The sequence below is a fragment of the Chironomus tepperi genome, unplaced genomic scaffold, assembly GCF_022539635.2.
Source record: "Chironomus tepperi strain 1889 unplaced genomic scaffold, CSIRO-AGI_Ctep_v1 contig_364, whole genome shotgun sequence".
NCBI lineage: Eukaryota > Metazoa > Arthropoda > Insecta > Diptera > Chironomidae > Chironomus > Chironomus tepperi.
In genome coordinates, this window is record NW_027226486.1 from 2,295,527 (window position 1) to 2,322,496 (window position 26,970).

Consider the following 26,970-nt stretch of genomic DNA (forward strand, 5'->3'; position numbering starts at 1 on the left):
CTAAATTGCCACTAAGGTACCCAAAATTCCACTAAGGTACCTAAAATGCCACTAAGGTACCTGAAATGCCATTACGGTACCTGAAACCGATCTCATTGCTTGTTAGGGCAGACAAACTGTATTTACCAGAGACTCGTTCAAATTTTCTACTGCATGCAGCTTAGATAAACAGCCCTGTCTCCACTGCGACAAGATGAGGTTGCTAAATGGCTTGAAGTCATACTTAAGATTGACTGGAAGGCATGATCATGCCATGCTTAAAGACAATGCTAAGGAATGTTAAGAAACATTCAAAATTACTCTTAAATAGCACAACTCAGCTAATCGATCCAAAATCTGGCACCAAACCGGTGTAACTCTGGGATAACACAAGTCAGTTAATCGATCCATGATCCAGCATCATCACCAAATGTCGATCTGGACTATTTAGATTAAGATACCCACTTAGATCACTAAATATTCCCATTTTCTCATCAATTTACCTCCTAAACTCTCAAAAAGCACCTCATAACATCAACAAAGAAACAGTAAGTGCCTCCACAACTCACTTTATACACTCAATCTTAAACCATAAGCATGCTTGAGTTCACTGATATAAGATTCACATCATGTTGCGAGGGAGATAAATGCAAGACTATAGTATATTGAGTATGTAGATAATTACGAAATCTAGTGAGATAGTACTTGAAATCATAAAGGTTTTCCATCCATTCAAGTGTTGCGTGATTCTTTTTCCATTAAACTCTTTTCTTCTCTGTTTCCAATTTCGTAAACAAACTTAAAAATTCATCATTATGCTTACACTTTATAAAGTAAAAGTAAAGAAAATTAAAAAAACATTGCAAAAATCAGAGATAAGGCATCGAATTTTTCTTCTCTGCTTCTGTTAAGTAAAATGCTTTTTTTTTTGTATCAATATATCAACTTTCACTTGCACGGAGAGGAAAAAAGCAATAAGAAATTATGCTTCTCAAATTCAATGATCCATGTCTGAATACGATGAGGGCAAGAAACGTTTAATATTTTTTTTGCAGCAGCATAAAGCCATCATTGTTAATGTTTATGGTTAGTAGTGGGTAAGCTGTGTGCTGCGGGACACTAATGTGTAACTGAGACTCCATACAAAATCCGAGTTGGCTCAAGTTGACTTGAGTCTAAACAAAATTCTACTTGACTCAAGTCGACTTGATTCCATAAAAATTCAAGTTTACTCAAGTCGACTTGACTCCATACAAAATTCTACTTGACTCAAGTTGACTTGACTCTATACAAAATTCTACTTGACTCAAGTCGACTTGATTTCATACAAAATCCGAGTAGAGTCAAGTCGACTTGACTCCATACAAAATCCGAGTAGAGTCAAGTCGACTTGACTCCATACAAAATCTGAGTAGACTTAAGCCGACTTGAGTCCATACAAAATCCGAGTTGGCTCAAGTAGACTTGACTCCATACAAAATCCGGGTTGGTTCAAGTCAACTTGACTCTATGCAGAACTCGAGTAAATGCAAGTCGACTCGATTCCATAGAAAATTCAAGTTCACTTCGATCTTTGCTTATCACCAAGAATTCCCATGACAAAAAGCAGGTTGCCTACCACTGACATATACCGAGTCAAAAAGAGATGAATGGACATTCCCACAACGTATTAAGCTTTCGATTTTATTACTTCACTTTTTGTTTTCACTTCTTCTTCTTGATTACATACATTATCGTCAGCCATAATTTAAAATTTATTGCCATGGTTACATTTTAAATTTGTAAATTGGCATTCGACGTGTGATGACTGTCTTCTTTTTAAATGCCATAATATCACAGCGCCGCATTGTTTTTAAAAATTGTTTGCTGTCAAAATATTCAGTATGAGTGGCATGTGAGTGTGTATGGGGGAGCTGCCATATGTGGAAAGTTTTTTGTATCAGTTCATAGAGCTGTTATGGTGCTGTGATATCTTGAAAACTATCATTTGAGATGAAATTATTCCAAGCAGAAAAAAATGTTCTTCCCTCACAGTTTTACCATAATTGTCACTTTTTTGGGATTCTGTGTTGTTTGTAGCTTGTTATCTGATTTTTTTTGAAATTTTTTAACGAGGTGGTTTACGGATGATGTCTTTAATTTGTGTGTGAGATGTGTGGAAAGGTTGTCGACATTGCAACTAAGTGGACGGTGTCATTAGCGACACAACACAGTCACTGTTGCATTGCTACGTGACAGTGTTGAAGAAATTGTTGACAACTCCAAAGTCAGAATCAACTGGAATCATACTTCAAAATGGATGATGATACATGGAATCACTTTTCAGTACCTTGGTGGCTACTTGGTATACCACTAATCGACTATTCGTTCAAAAATCCAGCCCATGGTTAGTGTGCTCTGACTTGGTGTCGAGTGCGATCGCCAGAGTCACGCAACCTTGTGACGGTTTTTAGATCGATTAACCGACTTATCCTAGTCCATGTGACATGTCATGTCTTTCCACGTGATCAATTTATAAGACGTCATTTGGGAATAAACCATAAGATTTAAGAATTGAATTATTTGCTTAATTTCCTCCATCTAGAACTCTTTAAATGCGTTATTCCATATTTGGAGCCTTTGTTATCCAAAACTGCTTCAAAATTTCCATTGTTCGTGACATTCCTTTAACTTCTTACAATTCATTTCCCCAAAAATAACATCAATTTTTCAAAAACCCACCTTGATTTCTGCGAATTTTGTTCAAGGGAACAGCTTCAATTCGTTGCTTATTGATTTGTTTGCTTAAGTCATTTTGGATATAAATTATCAAATAGAGATGAAATTTTTAAGATACACGTGCGAGTGAGTTATGCCTTCAGCTATAAAGGTTCATATATAATTAAGTCAGATGTATGCTGTGTCAATCATATTTGAGTAACTATTCATATTTGACTTGTACCGCTTTATGTCGTAAATATGAAAGAAACATTCATCAATATTGGAATCGAACAAAAGAAGCAGAACTGGAAATATGAAAAAAAAAGTTACATAATTGAACATTTTTTTAATGAAACAGAAAAGCAAAATTCAAATAATGTGCAGCATAAAGTCATAATCAAAAGCATTCTTGAGATTAGACATCGAAAATCTTAAAGATCATTAGCAACTGTATAATGAGATTTTATGTAGGCAAAGCCTTCAACTTTCAATTCTTTATTTCTTCTTATTTCTCTTCTGCATATTTACATTCTTATGTACACATTCGTCATAACTACACAAAATAAAATATTTTAAAGCATAGCAAAGCGAGTCGAAGTTATGATTTTAAAATCATAAAGCCTATAAATAGAAACCCGTAAGCTATTGAGCTGTAGATCAAATAACACGTAAGACATTAAAACGTTACTAATCGCGAATTGGTATAGCAAAATGATTATATCTGGATGGAGGCATGCAGGGTTGTTGTTTTGGATTGATTAGTGTAGAGTTTTAATTGACGAGGCTGTATTTGGAGTTGGACCTTGAGTTTTATTGAGATTCCTGGGGTCTGGTGTAAGAATGTTGTCAAATGTTTGAAGTAATTGGTTCATTTGAGCTTTAGAGAAGCTTTAGAATAGTGACTGACAACCTATGTGTCACGACACACCTTTTTGATAAGCTCCTATTCCAACCTCACATGTCATACGGTTTATGGCTTTTTAAACACTGCTGTAGTGCATACTAGCATGATCGAGCACAAACCACTCAGGTTACAAGTGTCAAACTGAATTGTCCATTCCTGAAGATTGTATCCTGCCAACTTTGATGCCTATAAACTACAATGCCGACCTTGGAGTCATGAGTTCGAATCCTAGTTAAGAAGAAGACATTAGAAATCAGTCTTGTACCTCAAATCAGGCACGTACCCAAAATTTTACTTAAAAATCACCTCCAAATCTCCAAGAAACCACCACTGACTCTCTGCTATCATAAAATACCATACTCAACATTTTTTTTATGATTCAATCAACGCATTTACTTCCCATTAAGTGCTGTAAGCTCCTCCAATTTCATTTTGAATCATCAGAATACTTGACAGCCTTCAATTTTTTATGTCATGAAGCAAAAGACCTACTAAATATTCTACGATCGTACGGTATTGATGGACAAACTACATATAAGACACAAGAAGTATATTAATGCGCCCACCGGAATCAGCAGTAAATGGTTAAAAATAAAATCGATAGATCTTGTTGTTTGGCAATGCTGCATCCCACAAAAAATACATAACTTTATAAAAGATCTTTAAAGTTTGTCATAAAATTGATGTAATTAACGATTACTCAATGAGCTGTTAGACATGCTTACCTTCTTCTTGATATCTGCCAAAAAATCTGTTTATTCCTAATTAACAAGTCATTACGACTTTTACTTTTCAATTCCTATGATCTCTTTACCGTAATGGATTTATTACACTCAATTTGTCTGATTTTTTTTTGTTATTTGATACCATTTTATTTATGGAAATACTTTTCATTTTTTTGATGTAATCCAAGAAAGTAACTGTTGTGCAATTAATGTCCGTAAATATAGCTCAGTCAACGGTTCTCTGTCAAATATGTTATTGTACATGTGCAAAATAATTTCATATTAATTCATAAGAATTCCATAAAGAATGTTATACATTATGAGTGGATTGGAGCTCATGCTGAGGTTTTTACTGATAGAAGCAGTGACCTTGTTATTGGATTTATTCCACACACACATTCCTCATCATCTTAAGACAGTTATCGTTTTTTATGTGCGGTTTTTTTTTTTGTTGTGCATGAATTGTTACGAGTTTTTAATCGATGGTTAGATGCTTATTGGGGTTTGTATGGAGATGACGTCTATCAGGGAGTCGATTTCTCCATGGATAGTGAGCTACGGTATGGCACGGTGCGGTATATGTACACCATTGATTCGATACAGTGGTGCAACACGAATGACAATGTGGTTTAGCTATGTCGTACGATTTTGTCGTCATGTTGGACCATTGTACCGCACCAGTGATGTATCTGTACCATGTAACACACCCCAACAACCTCCCTAACCCCTGAATTAACCCAGCTATCAATAGAAAGCCATTAAACTTCGTAAATCAACACCACAAAAATTCAGCTCAACAACTTCTCACAACTAGATCACTTACTTTATATCAAATCGCTCTCTGCTTTACTGTCCATATCGATGAATCATTTCACAGATAATTCCTCTTTCATATTCTTTATTCCAAAGAAGACATGTCCAATTTATTTATCTATCCCAGCAATCAGGACATATCATGAGAAATGTTTGCCATAAATCCATTCATTTTGAGTTTTCTTCTACTTGTATCATTTTCAGTGTTAAGCTTTCTAGACTTTTCGTGTCAGAAGATGTTTGAGAGAAATCCACCAAAAAAAAAAAAAGAAGTTATTATTAATAGATTACATTCCACACCATTTCATGTTCATATACCATTAGAGATTGGGTATTATTTTGGATGGGAAGGTAGGAGGAGGTAGAGAGGTGTATTTAGAGCGTGGAGTAAGGGGGTTGGATGGAAAAATGGGGATGTGGGGGTTGGTAGGAGGAATTTATTGGGGTCAGCTACTTCTTCCCTACTTGAGATGAGATTTAGTAATTTCCTGGGGTTTTAATGATCCAAAAGCCTCGCCCTATCCCCAACGTTTCTAAGATGGTCGGTGGTGTGGGTTGGGTGAGGCTGTGCATGTTGAACTACTACTTGCTTGTAGATTTCTAGTGATCCATGAGGTCTATTATATGGTGGCTGAAACTAGCTCTTTTGCTCACCAATTCCGAACTTCTAAATAGCTTTTGGACTCCTAAGCAAGCTAGTAGTGCGAGCTCATATTCTCCTAAACCGTCAATCGTCGTCAACCTTAAGATTTGAACCTCCAACTCTCAATTTCCCTAGCTCCACTTCTGTATACGTCCACTTGATTTATGAATGAAATTGGAACTACAAGATGTACACAATTCATGTATGAACATTGCACGAATTATTTCAAAAAAAAAATATTATTAATTAACTAATTGCTCCACGCGGTATATGAATGTGCTGCTCATTATTATTGTACGATAACAAAAAACAACTTTTTCTTCATTCAAGTCTCTCTGTGAATTTTTGGTTGATTCGCCAGTACATGCAAATTGTTCTACATAATTTTTTTATTATAGTGAAAAATGGCAATTGAAATTATACAGTTAATTGATAATAATATTTAAATTAGTACATGACATTGTACGGTAAATAATATTGAAGGTAATTAAAACAATTTTTATCGAAATTATGCGCTCGAGAGATAAAACAGTAATGACCTAGAGTACAATTTCATCATTGATTGCTAATAGTTTCCCCATAATGTCATATTTAATAAACGAGATGAACATTTCCGTGTATTTTATTTTTACGTAGCAATAACATATTCACAGTTGACACTTTAATACATACGACAATTTTCATTAATTTCTATTGAATTTGCTATGCTTAGATCAATTCTGTTGAAATTATAGAAATGATTTTAGTGGGGTTTGTTCGGTAATGATGTCTAAGTTTGTACTTTAGTTGAGAATTGAATGTTGAGTATGTTTATGGATGACACATGGACTGAGTACATCGTGTAGAAAGTATTAGAACTGGAGTATAGAGTAAAGTATCTGTAGTTGCTCCGGGATGAAATCAGGTATACTGGTAGTTTCCTCTAAAGCTGTCAAAGCTATCAGGCCAGTAGTGATATGACACGGTTCAGGTGTTTCACTATACCACACCTGGTATACCGCTGGTGGTCACTGGTGGTTGTCACAATGGCTAGAATATCAATCTTTGCCCCGGGGTAATGTACACCTGAGTACTGATATGGTCCGGCTCAGGTGTGTCAATATACCACATCATGTGTACCACTCCACTGTCTTCATGTGGCTATATCATACAGTACAGAATAAGTTTGCCCCGGTGCACTGCTCCTCCTACCCACTGTGCCATCACTTACCTTTAATTCAAATTGAACAATCTAATATTTCCCATATACTCCCATGCCTTCCTTTTTTTAAACATGTGACTCAATTTTCTATTAATCTCAAACCTTTTTGTTAGAATTTGCTCGACAAGCATTTAAACAATACACTAATGCCATTATTTTAGAATAAATTGTGTGCCATTAGAATGCACTACATGTGAATCATAAAATGACATTTAAAATGCAATGGAATTAAACCTTCAATCAAAGTTTTTTTGTTCACAGTCATAACTTAACCTTCTGTATTATGATAATAGGCAAAAATGTAACGGCTTATGCCTGCAATGTGAAGTATGATAAAGAAAGGCATAAAGTTCATTGCACGAAATGAAAAAATTCTTGTAATTTTAATTAACGTAATGAAGATTTTTTGTTTTCGTGCTTCTTTCCTTCTAGACATTTAATGGATTATAAAGAAGCTTATAAATTTTTACGATACGCATCGTTCAAGAGCTCTAGAAAATTAATTTTCACTGACAACTTACAATAATCCTTGAGAAAAATTTTCCTTTTGTCTTTAAAAAATTAATTTGCTTTACATTTGTGGTGAGCAACCTGTGAGTCGCGGCACATCAATGAGCGACACCATTGTTCGACACCAATGTGTGACACTAGTGTGCGACATCAATGTGTGGCACTAGGATGCGACACCAATGTGTGACAGAAGTGTGCGACACCAATGTGTGACAGAAGTGTGCGACACCAATGTATGACACTAGTTTGCGACATCAATGTGTGACACTAGTTTGTCACCACAATTGTTCAAAATTGACATGAACCGTATACCGTATGTGGTTTCGGTCGAGGCTTACCACTAAGGTTGCCCACCACTGCTTCACATTTAACGACATTAGAAAATAAAGGTAAAATGGTACTTTGTGGGGCTTCCGTCATTCTTCAATCAAATTGTACAAATAAATACTCGCACACAAAGTTGTGAAGCGACTCGTGCATGTATAATTTGTAGGCATATCACCAAACACAAAAAATACCGCTTTACCCGCATCAACTCAAATGTGTATGAAAAATAAAAATAAATGTGTGTGTAAAAGTTTCAAAGATGTTGACTTTATTAAACAAATTTACGTTTTGAAGCTGATTAAAAAGTTTTATTATATTTCGTAGATTGTTTTAAGAATTTTTCGACATATTTTGACTGCTGTGTTGGCTAATTGACTATGTTTGAATTATAATGACAAACAATTGTGAATTTTTTGAGGAATGTTGAGAGGTTTTGTGGATTTTTGTTGAAGATTTTGAAGATTAAGATGCAAAATTGATCATGTAGATCCAAGAATCTTAGGTTTGAGTCTTATATAGGCGAATCAGCCTCAATTTTTAGACTGCTTTGATGTCCTAGCAAAGTGGAATCAAGAGTATCGAGTCATATATAGGTAAATCTGCCATTTCAAATTTAAGGCCTCTGTAGCCGAGTTGTTAAGCAGCAGATCGGATATCTGGATTACTCTGTTATGAGTTCGTGGGTTCAATTCCTACCAGAGACCAATCACTCTATGATTATATGCTTGGAATCTTGTTGATAAGTCAAGATTTGGCGCAATGTGCACGACTTTACAACTAACTAAGAATAGGCACATACTGTTGGCCTAGGATTAAGTCGGAAGGACCCTTACTCATTAAACTCTCATTAGTAGCCATGTGATGCATATAAAGAGCAGCTCTGATACCTTTTAAGGTCTGAACAGCCAAACATCATTATTTTACAATCAAATCTTGATCCAATCCTTAAATCCAGCTCCAAAATTCCACACATAATCCCTCAAATTTAACAACGCCATCCTTACATGCTTTGCCTCATTTTTGACTAATTTACTTCCTTCCATCATCTCATTTCCATCTTCATTTTCTTCTATATGAAAACTTTCTTCTTCTTCTTACTTCCCCTCAAAATTATACACTTAATTCCTTCTTAATACTTTCAAATATTCTAAACATTTGAGAACAAAAAAAAATGTGTTTGCGGCTCTAAAGGAGTTATGATAATTAAAACGTTTAAAACGCAACATGTCGTGCTAATGATGTGAAAACATGCCAAATGCTTGAAAATTAAAAGAATGTTCAGCAACGGCACAGAAAATGAAATTCTTTTAAATAGTTTCATTTGAATATTCAGCATGATAATTCATTGTGTTAAAGTGTGGAAAAAGGAAGCTTTCTACACCTTAAAAATGATATTGAAACCAGTCCCTTCGTCATGTTGAGTTGGGTATGAAACAAGAATAACCAAACAAGATACATATTTAATGTGATGATGCTCCATAATAACAATAAAAATAATATTAATCGAGTAATCAGCGGAAAATTTTTTTTTCTTCATCTTTTAATATTTCCCTCTGCATCCATATGCTCATGAGTATTACATCCCGAGCGATCAAAATTATGAAGGGTCCAAAAAGGAGCTTTTAACTTCGCTGGTCGTTGAGGTCAAGTTTGGACCATAGCCTCCCTCAGTTGGCATCTGAAGATGGCTCTATCGCTAAGTCTGCTTGATTCAAGCTTTTAAGGCTCCGCCAATTGAAAGCCACCTGAAATGAACGGTTCAGTACAAAAAAAATCCCTTCCTTTATCTCGTTCATCCTTTGTTCATTATTCTTCATTCAGTGTATGTATCTAGGTGACTAACTAATTGATTATACGAAAGATTTTAGAGATTTTTTACGGATAAGGCACGATAAATTTAAATAAATCAAAAGGATGGCTTGCTAAAAGATTTATTTTTGGGACGACTTTCGCGCTTGCTTAATTAAATTTGGTTGCGTAGATTGATTATTTAATTGTTTAAGGATTAAATTAAAGGTTAAGTTCTTTACAGATTGTTAATGTCAATTAACTACTAGAAGGTCATTTGATGCTACTGAACTTTCTTTGTAACAAAAGGCTGAATATACTTTTTTTATATTTAAAAAACTGAACCTTTTTTACCTTTGAAAATTAGTTTTAAGGATGTTAACACAATTGTGTAAAAGGTTGTTGAACTTGAAGCAGTTTTGTGTCATTAATGTCACACCACACAAGGATGTGGATCTTAATATTCATGAAATTTTTGGGACAAAATTGACTTCCGAGCAGCACAATGCAATCACTAGAGCTACGTCACGTTGACATGTGGTTGTCTAATGGACCAATGTCATCCGCCACATGGCAAGGCATGTGGATACACTGACGGCTACATGTTGACAAGACTTGTGGTTGCACTAACTGAAACGTGATGGTTTGACATGTAGTTGCCCCTCACAGCTACGTCATTGGTATGGTATCTATCTGTAAGGTAAAATAGGAAATTTGCCTCATCGTGCTGTTCGGGTGCTAAATAAACACAGAATAACTCCAGTGTGAATATGCCTTCAAAGTTCATTGTCCCCTCATCTCTTAATCGTTTACTATTATTTCCCAAACAAATCTTTCACAAATCCTTTTGCATTCACAAAAAAACTTTCCAAATTATTTTCCATCAACATCAAGCTCCCTTTCACGCCCAGATCTCGATGACTCGATGATAAATGAGCATCGCGGTCATAGAACATTTCGTTAAATCTTTTATTTTTCTTTGTTGCATGCATGAAAAGCTGAATTTTTTCTTTATATCTGGGTTACTTTCCGTCCGAGATGATTTTCAACAACAATTATGCTTAATGGTCTTCAACTGACGTCTTCTTATTTTATGAAAGTAAAACAATGAATTCGCAAAAAAAACAGCAGCAAAAGTTGTGTTTGAGATTGTGACTGGCCAAAAAAACCATAAATAAGCAGTCTAAAGTTGGAAAAAAGAAAAACGAAAGCACAAGATTTGTTTCTATTTCTGTCATAATATGGAAGTGAAAGAAATAGATGGAAATTTTATCTGCAGCTTTAATCTGGGGCAGTTGTGAGCAACATGTATGACGCGACACACCAGTGTGACGTGACATACAAGCGTGACACCACAAATATTTGGAAATGCCATGAACCGTATGTAGTGATCGAAATTTACCACCAAAATGTGCCGTGAACCAAAGGTTGCCCACCCCTGATCTAGGATAAATTGAAAGTTTTTTTGTGTATGTTTCCGTAAATTGAAAACTTTTACTATTGAACGCAGCAACCATATGATTGCATTCAATTTAAAATGACTATAAAAGTCAATGTCATTAAGCTCTAGAATGTCAATACAGTCACACAATAACGCTTTTTTGCTTCAAAGTAGAATTTGTTATTGTCATAGAATTGTTTCCTATAAATTTACATTTTGCTCTATGTTCGCGTACCGGCAATAAATCTCGTTTTTGCTCAACATTTCCTGACTTCCTCAACTAGTAAAAAAATTTCAATTTCGGATGACTAAAATTATATATTTTTATTAAAATATAATAAGGTTATGAAATTTGTTGCAAAATTTTTCAAGTTCAGCAACAACAGAATTAAAACTTTTTCCACAAGTTTAATTTGAATAAGTTTTTTGTTTTAATATTTCTGTTTTTGGGGGTTGATTGGAAATGATGTTGAAAAATGATGAGAAACTCGCAAGTTTCTTGGAACTGAACTTGGAGCTTGGTCGGCGACATAACTGACAATAAGCATACTGATGAGTATACTCGAACAGTTTGTAAGCCTACACATGAGCATACATGTGCATACATGAGCTACACTTGTCTGTTCGGGCAAGACTCTAGACTGAGACCAAATTCTGTGAAATCCGACTCCAGATCAGGCTAACGTCAACTAGTAGACAGATTTTCGCATCTTATACGCAAGATATCTGTCGACTGTAATGCTTCTCATACTTTATTCCAAGTCAAACTAGTGTTTTGCCATAACCTTGACCAGGTGTGGCGAAAAGTATGGAAATACCAAATTTACACTATCCAAACTAATTAAAGGCAAGTGAGTGTTTAGTTGATGACTAATTCCAGCAATTCAGGTCCATTTTGACTAGATTTGATAGACATCATTAGGGAACCATCCCTTAATATAATTTATCCAATTATAAAATTAAAATAATTAATATTTCTTCCTCAAACCCCTCAGGAAAAGTTTGTTTCACAATTTTCACAAAATTTTATCCCTCAATTAACAGATTGTGGGGAAGTTGGATGTGTGTTTTATTTTATGTGTGAGCAATTGAGGCATGAAATCAGTTTAAATTGTTGAATCGAAGAATTTTGAGATTTTTTGGTGATTTTTTGAGGTGTTAGAGAAGGCATAGTATGGTTAGGTTACTAATACTATGGACAACAGCACCTCAACCAAATCTCGACCGCAATTCCCCATCCATCACGTCATCATATTGTCAGTAAGACGTAAAGTTACGCTGACGGCATCGCGAAGACTGATTTTGACTTTTTTTCCTGAAAATAATGCGGTTCCCTTAGGTGCTGCTCAGCCTATCTTTCATTAAAATATTGAATAAATCTCCCAAAATCACCACAAGGATGCCTCATTAAAGCCTTCTAATTTATTCATTAATTATCCCAACTTCGGATACTATCTCAAATTACTTCTATTTTAAAATCCACGTGCCTCAATTGTTTCCCATTCTACCTCCAATATTTTCCATTTATTATATCACCAACTTGATATTTGATTTTAAAAGCCCTCCCAAAAACCGAATTGACTTTAAATAACCAGAAAAAGGATTCAGCAATTCTCATTTACGTTCCATTTTAATTTCAATTCTGAATACGCAAATAAAGCCAAACTCAATTATATCATTGAGACTATTGTATGAGTCATGAAATTCCATGACTTTATTTTTCGACATTATTGTGTGACTGAATGCTTTGAAATCCCATAATAAATGACGGTGATTTTTATTTTTAACGAGGCAACATTGCGAGCTTACTAACAGTCTATGATATTTGCGATCAAGACCTGTTTTTTTTTTATTCTCGCTTGTAGACAACTGGAAATGAAGCTAGACGTACAGAAAAAATAAGATTTACATTCTGATTGCTGATTTGCTAGTGGACGTGAAGGTTTAGTTTGTGTCGGGCAATTGTTGGCAGTAAATTTTCCTGTTCAGATGATCTTGATGGGGTTGAGAATTGAGATTCGGTATCTACAGCTATTTAGAGAAGCTGTGAATAATATGGTCCAGAATCAGTAACTTCTTTGATGTCCTGGAGCGGAATGATGCAGCAAATTGCAATTTCCGCCATAGTATTGGACTTAAATTGGCCGATGCAGTCAGGGGAGCTTTGAATCTTTCCAAAAACATCGTTGTCCTAGCGAATTCATCGTGCTTTATGGAACAGAGTTTATCTTCTAGTTATTTACGTGGTGGGCAACATGTGAACCTTGAAAATACTTGAAAGATGCCATGAACCGTATGTCTTCTGCTGTTTCGGTCCCAGATTACAATTTTGAAGCTTTTCCGTCACTACGATGGCATTGCAGCACTCTATCGACTATTATGTCCCACTCAGATCATTGTCCTATTAAACTTGTTAATCAAACAATTAGCTGTTAAAAGTTTCCAATTTGAATTATTAAGCAACTGAATAATTAAGTCTGTGATATACTCAAAAATACTCTACAACCTACCATGCTTCAGCTTGAGGGTTTACTACATCGTAAAATCCATATCAATGACTTCCCACGAAATGTCTGCACAAAACCCACTTTGGTATGCTGTCCATCTGTTCCAAATATTCATTCTCAAATAGACTCAATATAAATAAATATTGATAACCAAAAAGGTCAATCGAGTCCCATACCCTCATAAGACATTCGAGGAAGTACACAAAATAGATTCAATCTTAAAGCTCATTTTGATTTATCTTGAAGCCTTTTTTCCTCATTCTACATACATACACAATTGTATATCCAACAAGCCATTACTCAATTATTTTGGTCATAAGTCAGTAACAACAATAGAATCGAAGGCAAATTTTTTATTTATTTCTGAATGGACTTCTTTCTTTCCTATCGTACGCCTACATACCGACACAAACAGCACAACATTGAGTAACTTATTGATACTCAATCGTTGTGCTGAATGAATTTCTTGAACCGGAAGACAGAAAAATACACAAAAATAATATTCAAGTCGGAAGTCATTAAACCTTTTTGATTGTGTGACGCAATTGTGATCAGTTAATGGCGCATTCATTACCGATACTTTTTTTTAAACGCTTTATCGTTTTTGTTGATAGGCGTACAGCATGAAATATTGCCGTCATTATTGTCCGAGACTTGTTGGAACCATCTCAAACAAATTTTGGTTGGATAGATAGTTAAAGTCACTACTTTTATTGTCATCATACCCATATTGTTAAGATACTCAATGATGTGGAGTGAAGACAGCAGTAAGGAAAGAAAAATCATTGTAGTGTGCATAAAGCCAATAAAAAGACTATTACTTTTATTGAGTTCTCTTTCTCTTCGTCTTCGTTTATTGACAAAGAAGCAAGCACAAAACATGAAATAAAAAAATGTATCAAAGTCTCTTCCTTTTAACATTGAGGATTATGGGAAGAGGGAAAATTTGTCAAAGGAATTGGGAATTGAAGTAGTGGAAGGTTTAAGGGAGAGGGAGTTTGGTTAAAGTTTGGGCGCATTTTAGCTCAGATAGTGACAACCTGGTGACTATCTAGTGACTATCTAGTGTTACCCTAGTGACTACTTAGTGACAATCTAGTGACACTTTGCTGACTTTCTAGTAATATCCAAGTGACTACCTAGTGACAGCTTAGGGACACCATAGTGGCTAACTTTGGACATCCCAGTGACCTAATGACTCCCTAGTGACTACCTAGGCTGTCAGGAAATTATCCTATTGAACATTCATACACGAGCAATAGCGAATATGATAGGCAATAGCTCACCGCTACGTCACTCTATTAAGAGTACAAGACATGAAGGTTTACTAGCGATTATGTGACTGTTTGGCCCAGTTTTAGGACAAAAGATGAAATTTCCTCATTCTGTTAAGGATTAGAATCAAAACTCAAATCCCGAGCAACGCAAACTCTAATTGGAAGCCCTATGGAGTTGAGTGTCCATTAAGATACCATACCAACACAGATGACTCCTTTACCTGTGTTGCTTTATGTTGCTCAGTTCTGGTTGCGTCATTAACTTAATTTTCTCAACTGTCATCCTCATCCATACTAATTCTTAATCTAAACAGCATCATACCTTCAATTTTATATCCCAGCATCTAATTCAGACAAACTTTTTTAAGTTCCAAATACTTTACCTCAAAACTGTTCAAACATGAGATATTTCAGACAGCAAAAGTTGTTGACAAAAATCTCAAAACAAAAAACAGGGATTAGCATGGAATGTACGAAAAGCAATAAATATTGACATGCAGTTGCTCCAATGTATCAAGCTCCCCCTTTTGTGCTTCTTTCATCTTTTGCCTTGCTCGTGTACTCATTGTGATATGAAACTAATCATAGCAGAAAATATGAAGGAATGAAAAACTGCTGAAGGGAAATAATTTATTGTCATTCTTCAGGACGGGAATAAAGGAACAAAAGGAAGTAAAAAGCTTGGGATGAAAATGCAGAAGAACTGAAATTAAAAACTTTTTTTCTTTCAATTAAAAGCTCTTGTCAGTTTCTGTGCAGTTTCTGGATCTACATCTAATTTATTTCATGGTCAAACTTTGTGTACTGTAACAGTGTAATAAATGGCTCAGTGACATTGCCTGAAAATAAATAATGTTTAAAATAGAGTCTACGATGGAAATAAACTTTGGAACAAAATTTTCATGTCTTCCTATCCACCGCGCAATTCTATTTATGTTCATCGTTATCTGAATTCGTCGAGCAAAAATAAAAAGTGAATAAAAGTGCTGAAAATAAGTAATGTGTACTTTACTGTTTTGTATGGGTCAGGGTTGGAGATCATTGTTGGAGGTCGAAGTAGTTGGACAGTTTGGAATAATTTCCGTAATTTTACACTTGTTGCTGATCAATACACTGAAATACACATTCAAATGTTGCTACCATGAGACTATGATAGCAGCATACTTAGAGCCAAGTGACAGCCAATTAGCTCTCTGGCCGTACAAAAGCTGGCTCTATCGCTGGCTATCGCTTACTAATTACAAATTCCAAGTGCGACATTATCTCTATCGACAGCTTCCTTCGATGATCATGCTCGTTGCCTGTTAGGGAATGGTTCTTAATAGTACAATGCAGTCGCTCCGCAACGCTACATCACTTTTGTACGATATGTTGACTATCGACCGAAGTCTCGGTATCAAGAGTCATTATCATGCCGTTCAGGTATATTAATTATTACCTAGCATAGTATAAAACAGGGGCGTAACCAGAAACATTTTGATAAGTTAAAGAAGATTGAGATATTTTTTGTACCTAAGCAACCTCACATGAGCCATAAAATCCAAAAATTGTCATCTTTTACTACCTAACATCCAACTCTGAATGTCATAAAACACGAAAAAAGTGCAGAAAAAGCAACAGTATCGTAATATTTTCTCTCATCTATTCATTCATACAATTTTTTTATGAATTTTCTTTCAGTTCTTTATGTTGAACAAAAATAAGTGCCAACGGTATGCCTATTGTGAAGTTATTTCTTTTTTCTAGAGGATTACTTACAAAAATTGAAAAAAAAGCGATCTATAGAAATAATAATTTGCAGTATGGCAACAAATTTGCATTTTAATCATTTTCGTGATTTTCATTTTCTCGTCTCTTTTTTTCAATCTGTTCAGCTTATTGAAAAATTCCAAACAATGAGCTGTTCAAAAATGAGACAATTACAGTCATTTAGTTACTCGCATTACGATTAAATGCTCTAAATAATTTATTAAATGGCTGAGAAAATGTGTTTGTCACTTTTCTTGAAAAATGCTTAGCCTTGATAAATTTCATTGCTGTTAAATTGCTTGAGCCAGTGTTGGGCAACCATTTTTGTGCCACGGCCCAACTTGGCTAGACCAAAACCGTACGCATCATACGGTTCATGGAAATATGACGACACACTACTGTGCCGCACCACACAGGTTGCCCACCACTGTAAACCAACTCCAATTATTAACTATAAATCTAGTTATTTGACTATGTGCCACAAACACCCATACGAAAAAAATATTGAATTTTATTATGCATTTTAAGGCTTTTGTGTACATTTTAATTTTTCATGAATGTTCAAAGTCATTCTTTGAGGTGGTAGAAAATCATTGTAGGTAGATGATTTGGCGCATTTTTCAGCATAATTGGAGCTTGCTTGTGGAATTTTAATTTTAGAGACATTCCAAATGCAGATGTTGGAACAGTTCAATGGAAAATCTTTTGAATTGTTGACATTTTTGTGTGATTTACAAAATTTCATGATTGGATTGACTGGGAATGTAGAGTATGAAGCTCCAAGAAGTTCCAAGACTGTAAGGATTAGCAAACTACACGTTAAGGAATCAAACCTGTGATTGATTTATCAACTACATCATTTAAACTCTTAGAAGATCACAAAATCTATCCACTTATGCTCATTAAACCTTAATTAGCATTCTAGCTACATAACTTAATAAATCACAAATTCCTCAACCAACTATCTTCCTCCGAAATAATCCACAATCATATCGTTAGCTTTAATCATCAAAATATTCAACATCTGAACTTTATTCATCTCCCAATTCACACATATGTTACTTTCCAGAACTAAACAAGTCACAATCTCACAATTTAACCCTTAGAACATATTTCAATGATTAAAAATAAAGATATCAAGTCGCTGCCACAAAAGTTATGAAAACAAAATTTATCACACTTCCATATGGTAATTTATCATTCAAAAAACCGACATCCTCAATGATTCCTATTGAGAGCTTTTAAGTCAAAACTATGAATGGGATATAATAGTAAAAGATAAAGTTTTACGACTCGATGTTCTTTTCCCAAAGTTTTTCGAATCATCATCTCGATTCTCGCCTTTTTGTCTTCTTGTTGCTGTCTTCAAGCATAAAGATGAGAAAGTCATAAATCATGAGAGAACTTAAGTGTTGACTATGAGAATTTAAATAAAACAATTGTCGGTAATGAAAAGTCTTGACTATTCAGACAATTTTTTTTTGAAAAGGGATACAGTTGTTCATGATGTCCGATAGTTGGAAGGTTGAGAAAAGTCATTAATGTTAAGCTGCGTCGAAACTGTGCACGGAATGTAGTTCATGACGATTTCAGAAGAATCAGTCACACATGTTGCATGGTTGCATCCCACTACACTAGTGTGTTGTGACACATAGGTTTCTTACCACAACACCAATGTATCGCGACACACAAGTTGCTTACCACAACACTAATGTGTCGCGGCACACAATGTTGCTTACCACAACACTAATGTGTCGCAACACACAAGTTGCTTACCACAACACTAATGTGTCGCGGCACACAATGTTGCTTACCACAACACTAATGTGTCGCAACACACAAGTTGCTTACCACAACACTAATGTGTCGCAACACACATGGTGCTCAACACTTCACTAATCACACAGATCACCCACCACTGCACTAGTGTCCCACGTTACACCGTTTGGACAACACTGCATTAAACAAAGTGAAATGTCTGTAACAAGTGAGGATGAGATCTGCAACATCCCATAGTTTATAACCATGATTTATAAATGACTCTAAAAAAATCTCAAGCTTCGTAAAGACACAGAGAATTTTTTGCTATATTTTTATTCCGATGATGCAAGCGATAGTCATAAATTGGAAAGATTTATAAGACACATTCATATTTCTTTAAAGCAGCTATAAAAATTTTGCGTCAAGACCGCGGCATGTTGCAAAACTAGTTTCATTTTTTTGCGCGACGTTGATGTTAATATTGTCGACTTGAGCACCGGCTTATGACTTTTTTTTTACTTACTTCTTTCTAACCACGCAACTGTTTTAAGCTACAAAGTTTTCACAGGCAATTTAAAAAATAATTACTGCACATAAAATAAAGATTCATGTTGGTTTGGGAATCAGAAAAATTAAATTTATGTATTTGTTGAGGATTCAGTCAAAAATTTGTGTGGGTACCGTCTCATCTTACTGAGTTGGATTTCGGATAATAAAATTAAAATTCTCGAAAATTCTACAGCCAAAATTAAATTTGAGCTGGATGTCGTCAAATTTCTTGTTTACTTAAATCTCAAAGCATGTTAGCAATGAATTGTGTCACAATATGCGTGACATGATTTCATAAAAGTTCAAGAAACTTGTGAACTGCATATGCAAATTAGGGGAATGATTTGTTTGGTGGAAGAGAAAGATTGAAGGAGGTTTTGTTGTTGTATGATGTATATGATATAAATGAGTATGGGAAGTGTAATGAGACTTGAATTCCATACCTTAATAAGGGGAAGGCTTCAGGATTAAGACATCATCCACGAACAACTCTCCAAACTAAGTTCCAGTGTGACTTTCAATTCATGATTGACTCCAGACAGCTTTTTTTACTTATAATTATTTTTATGTCTCTTGCAAGTCTCTTGATTGGTCGTTAAGATAAGCCATAAAGCATGAATTCTGCATAAATTGTTTCAAGCCACCAGCTTCAAGTCCCCCTATACTGCATACATAACTAACGTTTCGCAATAAGTTTTTTTGAAAATATGCAGAAAAATTGGATTTCATAAGTGCAGTTCTACGGTAGACTACAATAACGAATGACATTTTGACTTGACTTAACTCGCATGATATAATGTACGTCTACATATTATCTAATAGCTACTTTGCATTAATTATAAAGTCTTTTTGTATGTCAACTCACGGCAAATCTAGTTTAAGATTCGCGAAGATTCAAAAACTTTAAAGTTTCGAATTAATTGAGTCATTATTGGAGTGAATGCCACAAAGATTGAGACAACAAAGACGCAATAATATTAAATAAAAGAAAAAGACATTAAATTGCGAAAATTAAATTGTAAATTTCTTAGGCTATTAAATTAAAGCAACAATGAAAGTCCAACATGAGCCTGCTTTGTTTTCTTTTCCGATCAACAAAATTTTGTGCTTTTAAACTTGACCTCAATTTTTCAATTTAATTTTTCACTGACAATCAGCAACAAAAACAGAGAAAACCAGTGCAACTGATTATATAGCGTTAATATTAGTGTCACTGAATATTTTGAGAAAGTTTATAAAAAACAGTGGCTTAGAAAATGTGTGGCTGTTTTTTTGCATTCGTGATCGTCTACACGAGAGCGCGTCGGAATGTCTAAGATTGTGCATTTTTTTTAAAAAATTTATCACACGTATGCATGCGCGTAAAATTTAATTAAATGAACATTGTTAATGATTTTATTACGATTGTTAATTCTCTTATCAGCAATGCCACTTGATGTGCCGAGTAGTACGTGATTATTTTTGAGATTTGATGGGTTTGTTGGGTTTCATGTTAATGGTATGTTAACGAGATTAGATGGTGTAATTAGAAAGTTAGATCTAGACATATTTAAGAAATACCTGTCTTGCTTACTTACTTCGCTGGTCGTACAAATCAGCTGTGGCATTCATGGTCTCTCTCAGTTAGAGTCTTAAAGTTGTTCTATCCCTGACTACTCTTTGATAATTGACAATATCAAATTCTTCATTGTCTCTATCAAAAGTCTCCTTCCAAGAATTCTAAGGCAGTTCTCGTGCTCTTTTGTCATCTACTAAATACCTTATTGGGTGCTTATTGCCTATTTTGGCATGTATTTCATAAGGATCTAATAAAATCTACTGTGTGTCTGTTCCTGAAACTAGTCTGGCATCGTCTGACACTTAATGGTATCACTAAGATAGTCTTTGAACAGAACGTTGCTTGAAATTTGATTACTCATCGTAAAAATGGGTCAAAACAGTCTTAACGGAAATAGAGAAGTTTGACACCCGAACTACCACCCTGTCATGTCACCTGCCATACGCTCCTGTACGATGACATTATGGTGTCTTATCAACTACAATCTATAGCTCAAGATCAGAATAGTCATTGACAAGAACAAGTACTATCAAGTCAACACTTCAGTTCCATTTCTTGATTCTCATTGCATTTTTCTACAATAAAATGTCATTCCTAATCACCATTCATCATAAATCTACATCATGCTCTCAATCCCACCTTAACCTTTCGATTTCCCATCTTACATTTTACTCTATAAATTCTCACCATACCTAAATCTGATACCATGCTATATCCCCGGTAATTTTATTAATATTGATTAAATTCACAAATAAAACAGAGAACAAAAAAGTTAAAAATTAATTAAAAAATGAAAAAATATGTGATGTAAATTGAGCTATGGATATACAATTTCAATTAATTAAAAATTCACTATTCATCCATGACAATGCACTTTGGGGTGGCGATGAAATGACATCACAGTCATAAAAACAGAGAACACAGAGAGATGCAGAATATGCTCGATTCCTTTTTTACAATTTCAACAATTTTTTTGCCACTAGGTAAATGTTGTACTGGGTTTTGTACGTAGATTAAGCTTGTCGTAGTATTAATACTCTTAGAGGGAATCGCTCTTGTTATCAATGTGGTTCATGAATGTTACATGAAAAATGCACTTTCCATTTACATGAATGGTAACAATGTTGAGTGTGTGTCTCTCTCCAAGGGATAAACCGAACTGCATTGCATCATATCCGATGACATATGCATGCATAGCAATGTTGAAAGGCAAGCATTAGCACAAATTCACTTAAGCATTCATTTGGTTAAGGACTAACAAAACGCGTCATGAATGATCAAAAGCATTGTCCATTAATTCTTCGCTTTGTAGTAAGTCCTGTAATATTCATAATACTATGCTGTACATTCCATCATGAGACTTTTTCTCCATTTCATTCCATTGAATGCATTTTTTCTGCTGTTGAGGAAATTTAATGTCAAGTGTACAACAAGTTGCGATAAGAATTTCACTTGTAATGTGCTTTTCAAGTTCACTACACTTCGTACTTTTTTTGTAAAAATTATATTCAACCTTTATGCTATGTTCATAACAGAACTGTAAATTTAAGAATGGTTATGGCATCCATGATGTATAATTAAATTAATTTGGAACAGAAGATAGAAATTAATGCTGATTTTTCATGAGAAAAAATATTCAATTAGTGTGTGTTTGTGTGTGAATTAATGTAATGTGAGACTTGGCTGTCTCTGAGGAAATTTTGGATGCTTTTAAAATGTTGGGGATGAAGTAATGAATTTATTGGATGGAAAAGTTGATGATTTTATTGAATTATTTGTTGTTTGTGCTGCATTATTTCTGTTTTAATGATGCTGATTTTTGAATATTTCCTGCTTTAATGATGCAACTTTTTGCATCTTTTTTGCTTCAATGATGCAGTTTTGTTTTCATCTTTTCTGCTTCAATTATGCATTTTAATGCATCTTTTCTTATTGAATTGTACAACTTTTTGCATCTTTTTTGCTTCAATGGTAGAATTTTGCATCTTTTTTGCTTCAATGGTAGAATTACTTGCATATTTTCTGCTTCAATGATGCAATTTCCTGCATCTTTTCTGATTTAGTTTTTTTGCAATTTCATGCATCTTTTCAATTTTTGTTTTTGAATGAATTTTTTGCATCTTTTTAAATTAACGTTTGCATTTTTTTTCAAATTTCAACCAATTTTGTTTAATTTAGGTTCAATATCTTACAAAATAAAAAATTGTGTATTCAGTAAATCTTCTGCATCAAAAGTGTATTCAGTAAAAAAAGACGCGAAAAATTTTGCATCAAAAGTGTATTCAGTAAAAAATTGATGCAAGCACTTATTTTGCAATTGCGTCTTTTACGAAACTAACTAAACCTTGAAGTCTTATTTCAATTTAATTTACATTTTTCTTCAAGATTTCCTTGAAATTTCGATTTTTTATATCAAACAGTGAGTTTAATCCCTCAAAGCTTAGCTAAAGTAATTACTTTCTAATCGAAAAAATTCCTTTTGCATTTCTTGATAAGATTATCTTTCAAAAAGTGATAAGTACTATTTTTAAAAACTTATCAATTTTCTAATGAAATTAAATAAATTCCGTTAAAAGTTTTGTGTCAATGACTCGATAAAGATAACTAAATTATTTTCTACAACTTTCTGCAATTAACAGAACAAGTTTCATCTTGAATAAATTTACATTTTCATTTAATTTTGAATGATTTTTTATGGAAAATTGTTAAAATTGCCTCATTAAGGCAAAACAACTTCTTATTCATTATTTATCATATTACTGTAACGTATTTTTTGCGTCTAACAAGATCTACGACTTTTAATAGCTGTTGAGTAAATGAAATGAAATTTCACAAAAATTTTCAGATCATAAATCTTAACGGTGTAAATTAAATTCTGTCTTGATGATTAATGAGTAATTATTATTTTATTTCCAACATGATTTTCTTGGAAAAACTTTAAATAGAATCATAAATTTTCATTTCCTATCCTTTTTCATCTTCCTCATTCCTTCCAACCTTGAATTGATAAATTATCTTGATAATAAATTCCATCCAAAGGGCACAAAATGACCTGGAAAATTCCCTTCGTGCTCCTACACATCAACAATCAGCTAATATCTTAAGATAAAGGCGTTAATTACAGCAATTAAAAAAGGACTAAAATGTTTGATTTCTCGATGATAGCTTCAAGGTTCTTAATAGGTGGAAAATTTTTGTTAATAATTAAATTAATGTTGACATTTTAAATGGTTCAAATCAAGAGAAATTTCTTAATACCTTTGACGTTTAATCGTGGGTGGATGCTTATTTTGCCTGCTATAATGAAGCAGAACTGCTTAAATTATTCAATTTGCAATGCCAGCATTTAAAATCTGTGTCAACAACAATTCCAGTTATTTTTTCGATAGTAAAATTTATTTTTCTGCAGTGACAAATAGTTTAATTTAGTTTTTTTTAGTTCATGCTTACTAGAAAGGCAGGCATTGACCTGGTTTCTTAATGGAAATGTCTTTTATTCTAATTTTTGCTTGATTTATTGGTAAATGATGCGAAAACGACTCCATTATGCGAGTTTTCAGTGAAAATGATGCGACAAATTCTGCATCTAAAGTGTATTCAGTAAAAAATGATGCAAAACCTTCTGCATCATTAGTGTATACAGTAAAAAAAGATGCAAAATTTTCTACGTCAAAAGTGTATTCAGTAAAAAATGATACAAAAAGTTCTGCATCATTAGTGTATTCAGTAAAAAAGACGCAAAAATCTCTGCATCAAGAATGTATTCAGTAAAAAATGATGACTTCTCCATCAAGTTCCAGCATACTAAAAACGAATAACAAAAGTTTTTTCCGCATTAAATCAATGTGCATTCAATACAAAACCATCATCAGTAAATCCAATATTTTAAAACTTCTTTTCCTAGAAACTTTTCTTCCTTCTTATTAAATTTATTCCATAAATCAATCAATAGAATCCAATTGAGAGTAACAAGCTTACTCATCTCATTCTTATGCACAAAAATATATTTTACAATTCCTCAGTCTCAAACTCAATTAAAGGTTGGATCGATTACATATTAATATGTGCATATATAAATTTTAGAACACAAAAACCACATCCAATAACATGTCAATGTCTGAATTGAATATTGTGTCTCACTTCACACATGTGATGTGCTCTTATTTATTTAAATTAAATTTGTTGACCTTTTCCATTGACCGCGACAAATTAAAAATAATTTTATTTATGACGTATTGCAAAATTCTGTGATCAACAAAATGTTCTAAAAAGGCAGATCAGTCATAAAATTTATAGAGACAAGTACAGTAGTAATGAATTGGCTGCTATACGCGTTCCTAAAGTGCAGAAATTTCATAAAATTCTTTCGGAAGAAATTTTTAAAGACAAAATCACGTCGAGTGTCCAAAAAATTGAGAAAAAATTTAGATTTTAAGAAATTTTAAGACTTTGTAGGAAGTTGCGCGAAGCAGCAATATTTTTTGATATACAAGTGTTAATTCTGTCTGTTAAACAAGCTATAAAGTGTTATTTTTTGGAATTTATGCTCTATTTAACCAATTTCTTCTCTATTTTATTCGTGTGATTCTTTTATGTGATCCACGCCCCGTATACGGTAAACTACATTGTATGTGTAACTAAAATCTGTGGAATGTTGGTTCATGCTTCCGATGGACAATTAATGGCTGGCTACTCACTGTGTTTATTTAGAAATTTTAACTTGAAAAATTAATTATTATGCAAAATTATGAGGAATTCAATAGTCAAAAATTAGAGCTTTTAAGGTCGATTAATGAAATCATTTATTTATGCTGTTTTGAATAAAAATTATTAAATTACATGCAGCTTTTGTTTAAAAACTTTTTCCAATTGCCTTCAAGATAATTTTTTTTATTTTTCGTTGTTTACTTCTTCGTCTTTTTTTGTTGCTGCTGACTTGATTGCCTGTAGATTTCACAAAAATATTTTGTACTTGGCATTTAAGAAAATTATTGAAGTTTTTGCGCATTTTTTTTGGGGACATGAAAAATCGTGTTTTGTGTTGCTTTTGAATTCTTTGTTGTTTGGCTGACGGATGAGGTTATGAGTTTGAGGAACAAGATTTCTATCAAAACTCGTCAAATTATTCAGTGGCATTTGGGTTTATTGAATTGTTTTTAGTTGTTTTTAATCAGATTTAACTGGCTATGCTGGTTCTTTACTCATCGATGGTCTGGAATTGCAGCAAAAATGTTAATTAATCTTGTAAACTTTGACAAAACATCAAGTTCAAAATTTGCTTGAATCATCAACAAGTTCAAAATTTGAACAACAATTCAAATTTTCAAAATCCGTTAAATTTCAAAAATCTAAAAACCGTTAAATTTTGCGAATTTTCGACATAATTTAAAGAATTGCGCTTTAATTTGCCTCCTCATAGACTTTACAAGCTATTTTTGTTCTACTAATTAATTAGGGAAAAATGAGAAACAGAAAAGGGAAAATTTACACAGAATGCGAATTCTTAAAAAAGTTGTGTCATTAAAAGTTTTCGTCCTCGGCAATTCTAAATAATTGAAAGTAATTTAAAACAGACTAGCGCCATTTCAAATATTGACCGTTATTATTTAAATGAAAAAACGGGGATAAAAACTATGTTTTTAAAAAATAAATGACCGTTGAAATTTTTTAAAATTTAAAAATACGTTACAAACAAAAAATCAATATTTATTTTAATTATGATGCATCTAACTGTTTTCTTTCAAATGAGCAATGATATCAATGATCATTTAAGTCTCAATTTCATGGAATTTCATGAAAAGAATTGATAAATTTTAAAAAATATTTTTCGTTGTTTACATTTATATCAACGGTAAAATATTTTTTGAATTTTCGCATACAATTTCGAATCCTTCGAAATCAATGTCGAATCCTTTCGAAATGAAATGGCGCTAGTCTGATTTAAAAGATAAATTCAAGTGTAAAATGTCAGGTTTCCTTACTTTTCCTAAAAGATACCATAAAGTTCCGTCAGAATTCTCTTAAATTTATTTGAATGCCTGAATTTTACGCATGTGATTTCCATTGATTTTATTATGTCAACATTTTATGGTTCTATAAACTTCTTTTTTGTCAATCAGAACAAGAAATTCACCAAGTAACGCTATTTGGATGTTGATTCAAGTTTCAGTCCATTTTCAACATCCATACCTATGCGATAAGGATGTTTATCATGTCTTCTGTACCGCATGTAATGTGAGGAATGTGATTATCCAACAGCATATTTATAGTTGTTCCTTCCATTTTCCTTATACAAGTGAGAAAGTTTACTCGTTATCAGCATTTAGTTCCACTTGGATTTATAGCTGCTTTTAGCAACTTACATGCTAAAAAGCCAAATCTGTGAAATGTTTTTGAAATTTTTTAAAAAGTCAGCAAATTGAAAATTGCTTTTTTAAAATTGATTCTAATGGATTTTTCTATTAAGCATGAAACGTGACTGAATCCTTTTTTATTTGTGTAAAGATGTAAATTTTGTTTAAGGGTAAAGTAATTGACG

The 26,970-nt window shown here is 33.5% G+C and overlaps 1 protein-coding gene and 1 long non-coding RNA gene across 2 annotated transcripts in view; one reads left to right on the forward strand and one right to left on the reverse strand.

Annotated features, from left to right (window-relative positions):
* btsz (bitesize) overlaps positions 1 to 26,970 on the forward strand; it is a 144,904-nt gene that overhangs the window by 112,794 nt on the left and 5,140 nt on the right. The window lies entirely within an intron of this gene.
* Positions 4,417 to 5,834, reverse strand: LOC139095289 (uncharacterized). Its single transcript, XR_011544858.1, has 3 exons — positions 5,587 to 5,834; positions 5,132 to 5,341; positions 4,417 to 4,549 (listed from the first exon to the last, which is right to left on the reverse strand). It is a non-coding gene; the product is annotated as an uncharacterized lncRNA (long non-coding RNA).